Consider the following 18,433-nt stretch of genomic DNA (forward strand, 5'->3'; position numbering starts at 1 on the left):
TCAGAGGCCCACCTCCGAAGATAAAGTTATTACAGATTCAGAGTAAAACGTGCGGAAGGTAAGTATCTTCTTGGAATCTAAGATAAGGTGTTTACTATTTTTGAGAGAAATAAATGTCCTAATGATTAAGACGGTGCCCCAATTATTTGGGGAATCTCCAAATTTATAGGGTCCTAGAAAAGTGTTCCCTGTCCCAGGGTTTTATGACATAGGAATAAGAGCAGCGCTGTTTTGCGGCTATCTTGTGATATAGGCCTTTGAAGGCCGCCATTTCTCAAGAGCCATATATGCATAACACGTGTGAGCATCTGGGGTGTCCTTTTGGACGCCTCTAAGAGCGACACGTTTTGTACTCTCATTGGGCCACTTGGCAAGTATAAATACCCAAATCATTTTGTATATAGTACTAGGGACCATAATCCTAGATTTCTACTATATATACCCCCTTCCTTAATCCACCCATCATGCATTAAAAAAGGTCCAACTGTCTCTATACATAAAAATAAACCCATACACTATAAAAGACATAACAAGCCCAATAATAATTATTACTTAAATGGATCACTTTATTTTTGGGCTAAACTATATGGTAGCGTATAAATAGAATCATAATTGTATAGTTGACATACATTATTATATTTAGGTCCATAAATTTCTTTCAAATCTCCTAGTTGGACCAGATACAATTACATGTTTGTGATCCTTGATGATTTCTTTATACTTTAAAACTTTATAAGCTCATAATAATATCATTTCCAAACATTTTTAAATTCGCTACAGCATAAATATACAAAAGCGAGATTGCCAAATGCAAAGGTTAAAGCTAATGCAACGGTCTGATGCAACGTAGCTAATGCAACAGTTCAATGCAACAGATAAGGCTAATGCAACGTATTTGTAGGCTGTTGTAGCAGTCCTAACATAACTATTGCATCAACCTATCAAATGAAATGGGGATGCTATGGTATTTTAGGCTACTGGTCGTTAAAATTATTGTTCTATTAAGTGCTAAAATGTGAAAATTCAAAAAAGCGCCTTGTTTCTCGCTCTCATTATTTTTCAAAAATTTAAAATCGTTATTCGGCAGGACATCATTATTTTCTAAAACAAATTCTTATCATGTATATTCTCTAAATGTTTTTCCTTTACTCTATTTCTCTCTTTATATCTATCTTGTCTCTTTCGCTCTTCAAGTTCTAACATCAGGGTTCAAATCTTTTTTATAAGTTATTATTATGTGAATTTCATTTATTTAATATTTTCATGTATGAAGTATGAATGTGTTTATTACAAATTTACTTATTTTTTTTTTATATTATTGACATGCTATGTAATGCCTTGTTGTATTGAATAATTTTATAACTAGTGTTGCTCATGATATAGGTCTTTTCAAGTCCTTATTATTTCATTCAATTCTTCTATTTTTTTAATTATGTTTTTAGATTATTTTCTCTTGGGGATTTAGTTTAATTTGCTCATCTATTTTTTAGATTAATTTTTATGGGTGTTTCTAAATTTAAGTGTTATTTTTGGGTTTGTGGATTAATTTTTTTTTTTTGACTTTTAGATTAATTATATAGGCTTTCTTAGTATAAACATATCATTGTATTATGACAAATATGTATTATTACATTCTTTAGAAATTTTATCTAATAAGAAATTAAACTAACTTTTATTATTTTTTTTAAGATCCTCAGTAATACCGATCGGCCCCGATTAACGAACAGATTGAGGCGGGACCTCAATCTTCCCCACACGTCGAACAGTCGTCTTAAAATACAATTGAATAATCAGGTTATTCGACGGTTTAAATAGAGACTAGAGACAAAACTCTCAAAAGAAATCATACCTCGGGAAGACGGGGTGGAGGAGCCTAAGAAGGAAGCAAGTCCTGCGAATAATCGCCCTCCATACGCTCAAGCTCCTGCCAAGGAAAATTGTAGCACTCCGATCTCCCCTGTTTATCAACTCTCTAAGAAAACGTGAGTCCAACATCGACTCTGGCAGAGGCAAAGGCACCACAAAACGATCAGCGCTGTGCTGACGAACAACGCGCTCCCTAAGATACCAGGCAAAGCGTCTAGTACCAACAAAAACAGTACGATACGCCTAAAGCTGCAAGGCCTTGGGAAGGTCAGTCATCCCAGCCCAAGGCCGATACTAGATCTCAACAACAACCTGAAAATCATGAAAAATTGCAATAAATGCTGAAAAATAACATCAAGGTAGAGAATAAACTGCTGCAAGATAAATTATTACACAAACAGAATAGGTGCCTCGGCGCAGCTGCCCGCAGAGCATAGAGACAGACTCCACTCGTGACTCGGCTTGGTCATGCCAGTTGGCTCTAATAGGGAAGTCATGGACTGTTCCATGACGTCGTCGAGGGGCAAATCCCGAAAAATACTCATAGAACTACAGCTGCAATGAAAAGTAGTCTCTTAGCACATGAATTAAACAGGTTAAAACAAAACAAGATGAAGAAATATCGTCACCTCTATGACTCTCCATAAACCGTATACAGTGACAGGAGCCCAGTCATTCAGCTGCCTACAGCCATGACGTAGCGACGAGAGTAGATCGACATAACCAAGGGTGGCCCAACTATAAGATCTTATCTCACCGATCCTGACCAAAGAAGGAAGGTAGAAAACGAGCGCACGTGAATTCCTATCAGGAGAAAGAGTCATGGAAATGAGAATCAAAATAAAGATTCGCACTGGCTGTTTAGGTGATGTCTCATCCATGTCAAAGCCACGAGCCAGAAAAGAAGCCTACTCTGATCGCCCGCTCTTAGGACCACCTCGAGGCACCGAATGAAACCTGATATGCTGAACGACCGGACCTAACAAATTTGCTACCTCAGCCGCCCCCCAAGTAAGGTCATATTTCTGCCGTACGACCCGATCGGTGAAGTGTAAACCGTTGATCATGCTAAAATCCAGGGGGGTCACTGTCGTCTCCCCCCAAGAAAAGTGAAAAGTGTTGGTAGTATCCCAAAAATACTCCAACAACGTAAGAACAACTATCAGGCCACAACCCCGAGGACTGCGAAATCCTACAACCGCCGAATAAAAATCTCCTAAACCAGCAGATTCCCACAAGGTGTTCGTAACAGGATCCCTCGTGATAATCCCATATAGCGTGGGAATAAAATCTCCAGCTCCGGATCCATGATGGCGAAGCGTGCCATCGACTATGCCGGCAAGTGGACGGTGAGAAACGTGGTTTTCACAATAGAAAACCAACTCGTTTTGTGTCCACGGAGGTGTAATCCACCTACCCATACTCGAAGAAGGGCGAGGCTCGGTCTCTAGGGCATTTTCGTCCATGCCCTCAAGAAATGTGGGAGTATCCTCCCGAAAAGCTTGACGTCGACCACCAGTAGAAAGATCGCGATCTTATTGTCTAGGCATGTTATTGCGAAAAATAAAAATCTAAATGCTTAGCATTATTTCCTAAGTTATTTAGTTATTTATTCAAAAGCGGCTTAACTGCTACCTCTAGTTGCATTTTCTATTATACACAAAATTTTTACCTCAAGGCTAAAAATTAGCAAAATAATGGAATTATTTCTAGTATTTAGTTTCTCTAGGACGAACTAATACTACAGTTCTCCTTATTGCATGATACTATGTTCTCCATGACATTATAGTACATACATAATACAGAGCATGTTTAAAAATTGCACAAGAACGATTAATCGGCACATCATGGCTTATTTTACACAATCTACAACCAATATATCACCATTTCAAGTGCAAAAGAATAACATGAACAGCAAGAACATCATCTCACATAAGTACTACCAGAAAAATGGTGATTTGTCCAATTCTTCACAAAATCATGCAATTTTATCATTAAATCGCTCACAAACAAACATACATTCATCTACAAGGTAATTCATGACAAGAATTTCAATAAAAAGGGTCCAAATAAAAAATCCTCAAATCAATTTTCCAAGGGTTTTTACATGAAGTTACCCATTTGAAGCAAAATTTGATATAAAAGACAAGAAACTTACATGGATCCTTGAACGAATTCGAAAATGAAGAGGATAGCAAGAATTTTGAGTGAGCCTGGTGAAAATTTGAGCTCTAAAATCTCAAAAAACTGCAACAACAGTAGCTAGACCACCACAGCATGGGAAAAAGTTATCGTGACACGGTGACTGGAGCCCGTGTCACGATGAATCCTGGACAGTAGCGGAGCTCAGGCAGCAACAGCGGGAAGCAGCGGTGCTCAAGCAGCAGCAACGACGACAAACAACGACTAAACCAAAGCAAAAAGACGAAGAAAAATCGCCGTGTTAAGGGTTAAGACACCATGTCACGGTGAAAATCCACGTGCGCCAGTGCTCAAGGCCGTGGCACATTGGTGTTTATGATTGAAACTAAAAAAAATGGAGAAGAGAGAGAGCAAGCAATTTTGAGAATGTAAATGGTGAAGAAGAAGTGAGAAAAGGGGAAAGCAGCAGCGAATTTAAAGCCAAAAAGGAACCGTGACGCTCCTCCGTTCCCGTGCCACGAATGATGAGTGGCATTTATGCCACTATTTTATCCTTTTTCTCTAAGGATTATCCCCTCATTTGCACTTTTTTGGCCCTTTTTCTAAGCATTTTTACCTACTTTTGCTTCCTCTTTTCGTTTCTCCTTTATCTTCCCTTTTCTTAGTCTTCTCCCCTTGTTTGTATTTTGATTTCCATGCTTTTGTTTTGTAGGTATTTTGTGCCGAAAGAAAGGGGATTTCAAGGAGCCAAGAAAATTGTTGTGCGCGGGGTGATGTGCGGCTGTTGTGCAGGCGAGCAGCCCTGTCAGAACCTGCGCAGCCAGGCTGAAGAAACAGAGCAAAAACAAAGAGTTTGCGCGACCTGCTGCGCGGCTGCTGTGCGAGCGCGCAGGTTTAAGATGCGTGGGCGCAGGTCTACTATGCGGGCGCGCTTGATTTCCCCGTACCCTCAAAGTTGCGGCCGCGCACTATTCTGCGAGGGCGCACAACCTACTGTGCGGGGACGCATATGTCGTGTGCGGGCGCGCACGACTGGGATCTTATTTCTTTACGCCTTGTTGTCCAAGTCTCTTTCTTTTGGGGGAGCCACATATATATAGGCGAGACTCTTTGTAATAGAGGACACATAGTAATAATTCCATAGAACATTAGCCTTATCTAGAGAGAGAAAATATATTGTTATTCAAGCATCCTTTATTGTATACAATCAAACAAGATCCAAGTTTTCATCTTTCATTAATCCTTTCTTTAGTAATCTCTTCACCTTTCCTTTAGTATTATTTATTGGTTTTATTGGTACTTATTCTTGTGAACCTTATTAGTTTATCTAGTTGTTATTGATTTCATTGATTTTAATCATGTTTTGTTTTGAGTATATTGAGTTTATTTCTAGTTTTGTTATTATGTTTAATCTCCCTTCTCTAGGCTAAACTTTTAGCTAGGAGAAGGGGGTGGAACATATGATTTGATATTGGATGAATGATGATAGTTGGATTGAACTTATGCCATATATTGATGAAAGACATGATTTTTATTAGCTTGAGATTATTGTTGCACTCTATTTGAAGTTTTCTAGTTTAAATGCATGAAAGTGATTTGAACTAGATTAGGATCATATCTATTTTATTGATTGCATGAGATTGAGTTATTAAAGTGGAGTTTTTATGGATTGTGGTTCTTTATTCTCTTGATTTGATTGTAACTAATAGGATGCATGAGAATGATCCTTGTTAGTGTAGACCTCTTTTTATTGATTTGCCTAGAATATTGCATGAGAATGAATTGTTTAGGTAGAATTTTGTGTTCTTTGGCATGTGTTTCATGATAATCACCATTATTCTCCTCTTTCTAATCATATTGGACATCCCCGTATCCCTAGCGTCATTTTCTATTGATTTTAATAATCATTTTTTTGCTTATTTGTAGTTTTAGTGTTCGTACTCAACAAAACCAACAAAAACAATCCCCTTTTCACTCTTGCATTAGTGATATTTGATGTTGAATTAGGTATTATAAATGATTAATTTGGTTAGGGTAGTAGCTGTATGACCTATCTAACCCGTTATCAACGAATCCCGTTACCAGGTAACGGTAAATCTGCCCGTGACTCGTTGACAATTTCAGCAAAAAAAATATAAAAAAGAAAAGTCCCGAGTCACGGGGATTTCCACCGTCAGACGGGGTTGTCCACCGTGTCGCGGGATAGCTCCTAGTGGCGCGGTGCCCTGTTGTTTGTCCTGCACGCTCCTTTAACCTTCTGGCTGATATTTAAGAAGCTTTGACCAAGTTGGAACAATTTTCCACAACTTTTGGTCAGTCATCTTCTTATCGGAATTGCGCGGAAAATTTTAATTGGTATTTAAAGGGTGCCAAAATTACCGATTTACCCCTAACAAGCATTAGGGTTGCATTTTCCACACTTTAAACACCTAATATAGTCATATAGTCGACTTTAAGGTAAATCATCTACGGCCCACATTTGGGCATAATCGAACCATCGTACACTTGCAAATTTCAGTGATTATATAAGTTATCGGTTTTCCTCAAGCAAGGAAAACATTATCGGTGGATTTTTATTTAAGCATAGAAAACCGACAAGTCGGCTTTCCTCAAGTATGGAAAACATTATCGGTGGATTTTTCTTCAAGCATAGAAAACTGCCAGGTCGGTTTTCCTCAAGTATGGAAAACATTATCGGTGGATTTTCCTTCAAGCATAGAAAACCGCCAAGTCGACTTTCCTCAAGCATGGAAAGCATTATCGGTGGATTTCTTTAAGCATAGAAAAACACCAAAATCATATGTAGACTTTCTTCAGGCATAGAAAGTATCATCCGATAGGTTTCTTCAGGTTTAGAAAGCTACCAAGTTCATCAATCGACTTTCCTCTGGCATGGAAAGTATTTGAGCGAGACATCGTCTGGTGGATTCCTTCAAGCATAGGAAGCTACCAAACTCATTTGTCACCGATACATTGGTGTCAGATATGTATTCTATCCTTTTACTCTTTTATCTGTAGAACTAACATTTTTCTGCAGGTATCGACGTATACAGAGTGATTTAGGATCGCAGAACGTCTTAAATCGTTCTTCGTCCCTATCGACTACTTTGACTATCTTCTTCGAAACTGACGTTTCTACAAACTCAATCAAAGTGGGGGCTTTTGTAGACACCTAAAAATGTCTCCCCAAAACAAAACCCGATGATGAACAATCTTTCACCGCCATTATTGGTCGGGTATAGTATTTAATCCTAAGACACCTTAAAAAATTGTATTTAATTAAATTCAGTTTTTGAATAGTCCATGGACCAGTCTTGATGTTTAGTCAAAGCATAGTTCATTTTAATTTCAGCCCAAACCTTTTTTATTTTATTAATTATTTATTTTATTATTTTGGCCCAATTAATAAAAAAAAATCAGAAATGGCCTGAAATTATCAATCGGCCATTAAAAAAGCTGAACGAAATTAAGGAAAAATGGATTTAGACGGAAAAATGGACTACAGGTTCCTGCGTCACGACAGTGTGCAGCGTGTCATGGGGCATAATGTCGCACCATGATGAGCTTTCCCGTGACATGGTGCGTGTATAGTGACATGGAGTAACTCCGTGTCCTTCTGCGTAAACCCTTCACCCATTTTATTCCCCGTAACCTAATTATTTCTCGTGTCACACTGTTGTCCACCGTGTCACGGGATTTTCTCCCGTCTAACGGTGGTTGGCACTGCGTCACGGTGTGTAATGCCGTGTCGCGATGTTATTTTTTAGGGTTTTTATCTTTTTAGGGTTTCGTGTGTTCCCTCTACTCATTTTTTCTATAAATACCCCATCATTTCAGATGTACGAGGCATCAATTGATTCTCTCTTTTTCTCTCTTCTATACTCTAGCCCAAACACTAGCCTACCCTTCTTCTTTCAAAATTCCCTCTTCATGCACTCCAAGGAGTCCATATGTTACTCGTGGTTCTGTCTTTAAGCCAAGGCGTGAAGGGTAGAACTATTTGAGGGTTTGGCCCCAAATCAAATCCATTTAATTTAATTATTGTTTAATTCTTTTTCCTTGAAGTTACTAACTCGTTTATTATTTTATAGTTGTAAGCAAACAGAATCAAAGTAATAATTATGTTCCTTTTATTTCTATTTTTTTTAACGATTTTATATTGTTGGATTTATTGTTAAATTGCTTCCAATATTAATGCTTATTTTATTGATCACCATATTTCATGTTTAAAAGAAATATGTAATTGAAAATCACGCCTAATAAGATAATTTGAACAACCAGTTTAGCTTCCTTTAAAATCTTATTATTTAGTCAAGTGATCACGATATTTTAGAATAATGTGTTGCATTAATATTAAACAAACTTAGCTTAATAATAGTTTGGAGCAAATTGAATCGTTGTTTGTATGCCTTTGAGATCGCATGAATCACTTTTCGCTATAAGAATCGAGTAGAGGCCAATACTGATGTGTCATAAATGGCACCCATTTGATGAGTATTTAGGTTGTTTTCATCCTCTTTTCATAGCTTTCTTGCTCAATAAATGCTTAATTTTATGCTTTGTTGCTTTGTTTTACCTTTCCTCTCTTATTTTGTAGCCTTCGTGTATTTAGTTGGTTTTCTAGCCTTTTATCCTTTATTTTCTCTATTTCCGTGGTTGTAGGTATTTTACGATGTTAGGGCTTAGATATTGGTGATCTACTAAGGTGGAGAAAGCCTTTGGAGCAAGCTCACGACATTTGGAAAGCCCAAGTTGCAAGGAAGTGGAAATTCCAAGTCTTGGCTCTTGCGCTCTCATGTCGTGCTACCATTAAGAAGTGGTGTTCCCACTAATCAAGAGCATTAGCTACTGCCACTCCTAGTGTTCATAAACATCATAGGTCATGCGACCTTAGCGAACACACCAAGTTGCGAGAATCTCGAATGAACCCAACTAGGCGCAGGCGCACAACAGGAAGGCGAGGGCGCACCTAGGGGTGGCGCGGCCGCACCCCTTGCGTGCGCGGGCGCACCTCCCTTACTGCCCGAGCTCGCCTTCGTGGGTATTTTGTGCTCGGTATTTGGTGTTTTCGCACCTCTATATATACCTATGTAAACCCGATTTTTGGGGAATTTTTAGAAGCAAGTTTCATATTAGATTTTGATCATATTCTTGGCTTAGTTGAGATCTTCTCTCTCTACTTTTAGGGTTAGTTTTAGGAGTAGATTTTAGAAAGAGAAAGTGAGGAATTTCAATGGTGATTGAGAGATTGAAGATTCAATGGTGACACTTGTGTTGGAGATCTTCTCTATTATCAATGAGCATTTCTAACCCTATCTCATTTATTGTTTTGATTAGTTTATTCATGTTTGTTTGATTTGATTTGATTGGATTTTGATGTTTGATCTTTGATTAGTGTAATTGTTCTTCATATTTTGTTGATTCTTGATTTCTTTAGTTGTTGTTGATTTGATGATGTTGTGAGAGTAGTTGTTTGGCTAGGGATAGGGTGAATATTATATGATGTGATGAATTGATGTAAATTGGGGGTAATTAATGGAGTTGATGATGAGATTAAATTGGTTAATTGATTATGTGCATGTGTGTGTTTGATTTAGGCTTGATTACCCCAGTTATTCACAGTAGATTGCCTTGTAGGTTCACATTGATATGGACCATTGATTTGTGACTTGCATTTACACGATTGAGGTGTCTTGTGATGTTTCCTAGCTAGAGTTTATCTTAGTTGACGCTAGTTAGACCTCTAGGAGAATAGCATAATATGCTTTTTTGGTTTCATAATTGGTTTTCCCTCGCATCACTCAACTTAGTCAACTTCCTACCCCAGTTTGCTATGTTCATTGCTATTATATGTGAATCCTAATTCGTAGCACTTTATTTGTTTGGAATCTTAGTCTTAGTAGTTGTTAGTGTCCTCTTTTATCCATAGACTTCGACCTAGCTTAGGCAAATAATTGGAAGCACTTAGACATTACCGTTCCTTTGGGTTCGACCCTTAACTTACCTCTATACTTGTATTTAGGTTAGTTAAGTTTTTATAAATTTTGTTTTGATTAGCGAGGATTAGTCCAACGACCTAGTTCACCCCATGTGAAAATGGCGTCGTTGCCAGGGAACGGTGTCTATGTTTGAGTGTTTTTTATTGCTTGAGTCTAGGTCTTTGTTTATACTTTTCTTTTATTTGAATTTTGTTTGCTTTGTAAAAATGGCATGTCTCTCATTTCCTCAATATAATGATGAACCTTTTTGGGAATATTTCAATAGACTTAAGGGATTTCTTGACTGTAATCGGGGTAGACTTTGGCAGGCTTTTGAGATTTGTTATATTGGTTTGACTGAGAAAACTAGGGATATAGTTGAAGGAATGCATAATGGTAAATTTAGAGCATTTTCTATTGAAAATGCTTGGAAATTTTATGTTTGGTTTGCTTGGGATAATCATAATAGGGGTAATCATCTTTCTAATTTTGATGTGCAATGTGTTAATTCTTCCAATGCTAACATGATTTCCCATGATGTGTCACATGATCCCATTAGTGAACCTAGAACAAATGCTTTTAATTCTATTTCCTATTTTGTTCATGATAATGAGGTGTATGTTCAAGTTGACAAATCTCATATGTTTGATTGTGCCCCCACCCCCAATGTGATGTATATGCTCGTGATCTTAATGTTGATTCTTCCAATCTTTGTTGTACTTATTCTTCTCTTGTTTAGCCTCAATATCCTACACCTTTTGAATCTCTTATTGCTACTTTGGAAACTCAAATTAGGCATGTTGAGTTTAGTGACGATCTTGGGCCTAAAATGGAGTCCATTCTTAATTCTATGAAAAGGCAATTGGAGGTGATGAAAAAGAGTGAGGAGCGTCTTGAGGAGGGAAGAAAGAGAGGTAAAGAGCTAGAAATCCAATTGTCATCTTTGACACTTGAGTGGGAAAATTTCAAGTCCAATGTGTGTGTTGAGGATGATGATAATTTTGAGCAAGCAAGAGTGTGTGAGGATCCTATTGTTGAGAAAAGGAATGAAGGAGACAGAGTCGAGAGTGATGATAATTTTGATGATATTTTAAGTCTAGACATGTCTTCCTTTGTTGATTGGGATGAGTCTCAAGTGTATGAATGTGAATCTTCTATCCATGAGTATTTGGACTCGTTTGAGGTTATGTCAAATGTGTTTATTGAGTGTATAAGGAATAGTCATAGCCTTTTAAGCAAGTTCATTGAAGATGCTTCATGGGAGAGAGATGATTTTGAGTTATATTTGCATCCATTCATGCATGGTTTTGAGACTCTAGGCTTTAAGGAAGTTGAGGGAGTTGTTGTTCATGAAGGTAGTGGAGGAGATTATGTGGGTCCTCTTGGGATTGGATGTTGGAGGGAGATGGTTATCATGAGTATTCCTCTTTTGAGGACTCCATGATTGATTTCCATGCCTTCATTGGCCATATGGGACCTTGTGTTGAGGGAGTAGCTACCCCTTTGCCTATTTCTTATACCCCTTTCTCTCAAAAGTTTGACCACATCCCCTATTGCCCTATTTTTCTCCCTTCCTTTGTTAGTGAGCCTATTGGGGACTCCCTTATATATGATGATTTGTATGAGGCTCATTTGTCTCCAATTGAGGAAAAGGGTGATGTTGCCACCCAAAAATATTTTGAGGAGAGTTTGCCTTCTTTTTCTTCTTCTTCTTCTTTTCCTTTTTCTTATTATTTTGTTGAGTTTTCTTTTGATTCTTCTTCCGTCTCTTGGCATATCTCTCCTCATAGGTGTGCACTATGCTTGTTGCATGCCTTATTTTTGTCATGTGCATACTTGCTTTCTTATGAAATGTGTAGTAGTGCATTTGACAAGCTCTTGCGTTCGTTGCAATATTATTTAATAGAGCGGTCAAGCTTGGACCTTAAGCAAGCCTTTCTCGGGAAGTAACCCGTGTTTTATTGCTTTCATTTTCTTTTCTTTTTACAATAGATTTTCTCTCATGGAAATGTTTGTGTGCCTTTTTCTAGGTACATGACTTTATATACTTCGGTGCTTCGATTTGGATCAAGATTCAAGGAAGGTTGACTCCTATTTTTGCTAGCATATGGAAACAAGGTTCAATTCTTGGGAAATTAGCTTTGAACGGTTTAATTGGGTCAATTGCGGGTATTTACACCCACCTAATATCCGGTAATATCTTTCCTTGCTCTTTCTCTAGTGGATGATGACTTGTTGGACATATGTTGGTTTGTTGGATTAATCTCCTTGTTTTCCCTTCCCATGGATTATTTGATTTATGTTTGAGTGTATTGTCTCATTCAAGCTTGGGGGAGGGTATCTATCATGTTTGGTGGGATGTTGATTCATATATGCTATGCACCCTTGTATATGCTTTTCCTTGTTTCGTATATTTTGAAAAACTCCAAAAAAAAAATTTTGTTTCTATCAAAGCAAATTTGCAATGTGTTTTGTTTTGTTCTTGCGTTGGACATAATAACATTTGGACTTGTATAATTGAATGCTATTCTTCTTAAATGGTAACGGTGTGCACGGTTTGAGAGTATGCTTGGTTGATTCTAGGATAAAGCATGCTAAGGTAGTTGGTTAGAACTAGTGGGATCATGAAATCGAATTCTACTTGTTTGTGGCATGTTTGGTAGTTGCTTCCTATAGTCGATTTGACACCAATAGTGAGTTTTTGCTACATCCGTGTGAGGTTCTTTGTTTTTCAAGCATTCTACACATATTTGCCTGAGCGGCATGGATCCTTGACTATTGCGGGCCTAATCTAGAATCTTGACTCATATTTCTTAAAACTGAGACCGAACCATTTAGGGAGGACAAAGGCATCTTTTCGGGATGGTAATTTTTCTATTCTAGGATAGTTTGTTTCATTTTTAGTCTTTGGGTTTACATTTGCCTATTTTCTAACCATTTAAGCCTTATTCCCTTCATTTCAAGCCACGTCTTTAGATTCTTGAGCCTTTTGTTTTTTTTTGTTCCATTTTTTTTGTTTTTGTGAAGCAAATGGTCATATTTTGGAGTTTGTGGTATGTTAGTGTGGATATTAGTTCAAAATGAAAGCAAGATCGTGTTTTGTGTATATTTTGTGAATAATGGCAAGTGAATGAATGAAAAAGCCGTCCAAAGTTAAAAAAGGCAAGGACATAATAAGTGCAAAGTTGAAAGAGTCGTCTAAAGTTAATAGAGGCGAGGACAGAGCACTATAAAAGAAGAAAAAAAAAGTGAAGTGAAAATTCATATAATTCAAAAATATTTTGATGTGAGTATTCTGCCTTTTGGAGCATTGAGGACAATGCTCCATTTAAGCATGGGGGGGGGGAAACGTTCTCACGCTTTTTGTGTATATGTTTGTGAGTATAGCTTTGAATAAGCTTGGGGGTGTTAGTTTGTTTTTGTTTGGTGACTACTTGATCGTGATTCTAAGAAAGGGCCCGTTCTTTGCTTCACTATTAGGAAAACAACAAAATTTTAAATTTTAGCCAACCCTCACCTTTTTTGCTTAACATTACAACCTTGGGGAAAGACCTTTTGACCTAAGTGGTTGAGTCATTCATCCGGGAAGATAAATGTGAGTTTTAGCCTAAGGAGAAGGGATGCATAGATAAGATGTCGAGTAGCCGAAAAATTATCTTTTTCCGGTTCCTTCGAGGAATCATTAGGATGCTCACTAGGGGTTTATATGAGACTAGTAGGAAGAACGTGGTAAGATTGTTTGGGATGAAAGTGGATTGTGAATGCTAGTTCCTATACTTAGCATATTTATGTTTCAATCAACGTTGGGTATCTTGGAACGTGCACTCACTTACTTGTTTAGAAAGATTTGCATTCATTTGTGCTTGTACATGTGGAAAAGTCCTTTTATGAACATTTGTTTGTTTTGCTTTCCTTTTGACTTGTTTTTCATGCTTTGCCTTGTTTGTATTATTATGAGAGTTATGGGTTAAACTCTTAGGAAACCCTTACGAGAGCATCACTTGTCGTCTAGAGCGATCTAGGGGTTTAAATGGCTTGTCTTTAGTTGCTAAAATTGACCGTGATTCCTACAAAAGTGAGTTAGTGTATATTCTTATCTCATTTCTTCTTTAGTTTGTTTGAATAAGTTCTTCATTTTCACTCCCTTGGTTATGTTTTGCTCGAGGACGAGCAAAAGATAAGCTTGGGGGCATTTGATGGGTGTCATAAATGACACCCATTTGATGAGTATTTAGGTAGTTTTCATCCTCTTTTCATAGCTTTCTTGCTCAATATATGCTTAGTTTTATGCTTTGTTGCTTAGTTTTACCTTTCCTCTCTTATTTTGTAGCTTTCGTGTATTTCGTTTGTTTTCTAGCCTTTTCTCCTTTATGTTCACTATTTTCGTGGTTGTAGGTATTGTACGAGGTTCGGATCTAGATATTGATGATCTACTAAGGTGGAGAAAGCCTTTGGAGCAAGTGCACTCCATTTAGAAAGCTCAAGATGCAAGGAAGTGGAAATTCCAAGTCTTGGCTCTTGCGCTCTCATGTCGTGCTACCATTAAGAAGTGGTGTTCCCACTAATCAAGAGCATTAGCTACTGCCACTCCTAGTGTTTATCAACATCATAAGTCATGCGACCTTAGCGAACCCACCAAGCCGCGAGAATCTCGAATGAACCCAGCTAGGCGCGGGCGCACAACAGGGTGGCGCGACCGCACTTAAGGGTGGCGCACGCCCACCCCTTGCGTGCGCAGGCGAACCTCCCTTGCTGCCCGGGCGCGCCTTCATGGGTTATTTTGTGCTCGGTTATATGGTGTTTTCTCGCCTCTATATATATCTATGTAAACCCGATTTTTGTGGAAGTTTTAGAAGCAAGTTTCATATTAGATTTTGATCATATTCTTGGCATAGTTGAGAGCTTCTCTCTCTAGTTTGAAGGTTAGTTTTAGGAGTAGATTTTAGAGAGAGAAAGTGAAGAATTTCAATGGTGATTGAGAGATTGAAGATTCAATGGTGACACTTGTGTTGGAGATCTTCTCTATTATCAATGAGCATTTCTAACTCTATCTCATTTATTGTTTTGATTAGTTTATTCATGTTTGTTTGATTTGATTTGATTGGATTTTGATGTTTGATCTTTGATTAGTGTAATTGTTCTTCATATTTTGTTGATTCTTGATTTCTTTAGTTGTTGTTGATTTGATGATGTTGTTAGAGTAGTTGTTTGGCTAGGGATAGGGTGAAGCTTATATGATGTGATGAATTGATGTAAATTGGGGATAATTGATGGAGTTGATGATGAGATTAAATTGGTTAATTGATTATGTGCATGTGTGTGTTTGATTTAGACTTGATCACCCTAGTTATTCACATTAGATTGCCTTGTAGGTTCACATTGATACGGACCATTGATTTGTAGCTTTCATTTACACAATTAAGGTAACTTGTGATGTTTCCTAGCTCAAGTTTATCATAGTTGACGCTAGTTAGACCTCTAGGAGAATAGCTTGATATGCTCTTTTTGTTGCATAATTGGTTTTCCCTCCCATCACTCAACTTAGTCAACTTCCTATCACAATTTTTTATGTTCATTGCTAATATATGTGAATCCTAATTCCTAGAACTTTATTTGTTTGGTTTCTTAGTCTTAGTAGTTGTTAGTGTCCTCTTTTATCCTAAGACTTGGACCTAGCTTAGGCACATAATTTGAAGCACTTAGAAATTACTGTTCCTTTGGGTTCGACCCTTGACTTACATTTATACTTTATTTAGGTTAGTTAAGTGTTTATAAATTTTGTTTGGCTTAGGGAGGATTAGTCCAACAACCTAGTTCACCCCATGTCAAATACGGGCAAATGTGACTCCATGACTCACTTCGTACCATCATCGCCAATCCTCCTTTCGTTGTTCCGAACCATATGGAGTTAGTAATCTCATGGATTATGAATGGGGTGTAACCTTCATGGGTCAATCGTTGTTGCCTTTGTTGTCCCTTAATCGTGGTTGCCTTAAATGATCCATGAACGGTTTACAAGTTCCTTAAAAACTTGTTGGAGGCTCCCTACTTTATTTGTTCCTAAGCATATTATGTCGATTCCCACTTCGTATGAGTGCCAAGCATATTCACAACATGCTTTTAACGTAGGAGCACTTCAAATGATGCCTACACTTAGGCACTCAATTCGAAAGCATTTGAACATTACCGTTCCTTCGGGTTAAACCCTTGACTTTCCTTTATATTCGTATTTAGGTTTTTTAAGTGTTTATAAATTTTATGTCACCGAGGGAGGATTAGATAACGAAGTAGTTTTCCCCTCGTCAAAATGGCGCCGTTGCCGGGGAACGGTGTCTATGTTTGAGAGTTTTTTATTTCTTAAGTCTAGGTCTTTGTTTATACTTTTCTTTTATTTCATTTTTGTTTGTTTTGTGAAAAAAATGGCATGTTTATCATTTCCTCTATATGACAATGAGCCTTTTTGTGAATATTTCCATAGACTTATAGGGTTTTTGAATTACAATTGTTGTAGTCTTTGGGAGGCTTGTATGATTCGTTATTTAGGTTTGAATGAGCAAACTAGGAATGAAGTTGAATGCATCCATGATGGTGAATTTAGAGCATTGTCAATTGATGGTGTTTGGGATTTTTATGTTTTGTTTGCTAGGGATGTTTATGATAAGGGTAATCATGAGTGTAATATTGATATGCAATGTCTTGATTCTTCCAATATTAGCATGAATTCCCATGATTTGTCACATGATCCCTTAAGTGAACTTAGAACACATGATTTCAACTTTTTTTCTTCTTTTGTTCATGATGATGAAGTGCATGCTCAAGTTGATTCTAATGGTGTGTTTCAATAATCTTCATTATTTACCATGCCTTCTTGTGATGTGCTTCGTTCCCTTAATCATGAATCTCATGTGTTTTATTGTGCCCCCACCCCCCAATGTTATGTATATGCTCATGATCTTAATATTGATTCTTCCAATCTTAGTTGTACTTCTTCTTCTCTTGTTGAAACTCAACCTTCTACGTCTTTTGAATCTCTTGTTGATATATTTGAGTCTCAAATTAGGCACATTGATCTTGATAACGACCTTGACCCTAGTAAGGAGATGATTCTTAATTCTATGAGAAGCCAATTAGAGATGATGAAAAAGAATGAGGAGCGTATTGAGGAGGAAAAGAGAAGAGGAGATGAGTTAGAAAGCCAATTGTCATCCTTGATGCTTGTATGCAAAAAATCCCAATTTAATGTGTGTGTTGAGAATGACGATGATGATTTTAAGCAACGAAGAGAGTGTGTGGATCCAATTGGTGAGCATATGAGTGATGGTAAAGGAGTTGACAATGAAGAGAGTGTTAATTTCGAATACCTCAACCCTACTTTAAAAAATCCCAATTTAAGGACATGATTCTTACATATATGAGAGGTCAATTAGAGATAATGAAAAAGAATAAGGACCATATTGAGGAGGAAAATAGAAGAATAAATGAGTTAGAAAGACAATTGTCATTCTTGATGCTTGTATGTGAAAAACACCAATCAAATGTGTGTGTTAAGGATGTTGATGATGATTTTGAGCATCCAAGGAGTGTGAGGATCCCTTTGGTGAGAATTTGAGTGATGTTGAAGAAGTTGAGAATGAAGAAAGTCTCTTATGAATGATGTGATTCTTCTATTCATGCGTATTTGGACTTGATTGAGGTTATGACCAATGTGTTCTTTCAGTTTCAAATGAAAACTCATAACCTTTTGAGTGATTTCATCAAGAATGCTTCATGGGAGAGAGATTATTTTGAAATGAATTTATATCCATTCATGCATGGCTTTGAGACTTTAGGCTTTAAGGAAGTCGAGGGAGTTGTTGTTCATGATTCTAGTGAAGGGGATTATGTAGTTCCTCTTGGAAGTTGGATGTTTGAGGGAGTTGGAGATCATGAGTGTTCTTCTTTTGAGGATTCTATGATTGATTTCCATGCTCTTATTGGTGATTTGAGGCATGGTGGTGAGGAAGAGATCGTTAGTGAGACCATAACCCCTATTCCCTCCTCTCATGTCCCATTTTCAAGGAGGTTTGACCATATCCCTTACACTCCTATTTCCTTCCCTTCCTTTGTTGATAAGCCTATTGGGGACCCCCTTGTCTATGATAATTTACATGTGCCTCATTCATCCCCTATTGAGGAAAGGGGTGATGTAGCCACCCAAAAATATTTTGAGGAAAGTTTGCTTTCTTCTTCTTTTTCATTTTCTTATTTTACTAAATTTTCTTTTGATTCTTCTTCTTGGAAACTCCTTCTTCACTTTCTTTTGCGAGCACTAATCTTGCTGCATTCTCTTCTAATATCATTTTCCTACCTATTATCATACGAAATGTGTAATAATGCATTTGACAAGCTCTTGTGTGCGTTGAATTATTATTTTTCTAGAGCGGTAAGGCTTGGACCTTAAGCAAACC

This window comes from Chenopodium quinoa, unplaced genomic scaffold (genome assembly GCF_001683475.1).
Source record: "Chenopodium quinoa cultivar QQ74 unplaced genomic scaffold, ASM168347v1, whole genome shotgun sequence".
NCBI lineage: Eukaryota > Viridiplantae > Streptophyta > Magnoliopsida > Caryophyllales > Amaranthaceae > Chenopodium > Chenopodium quinoa.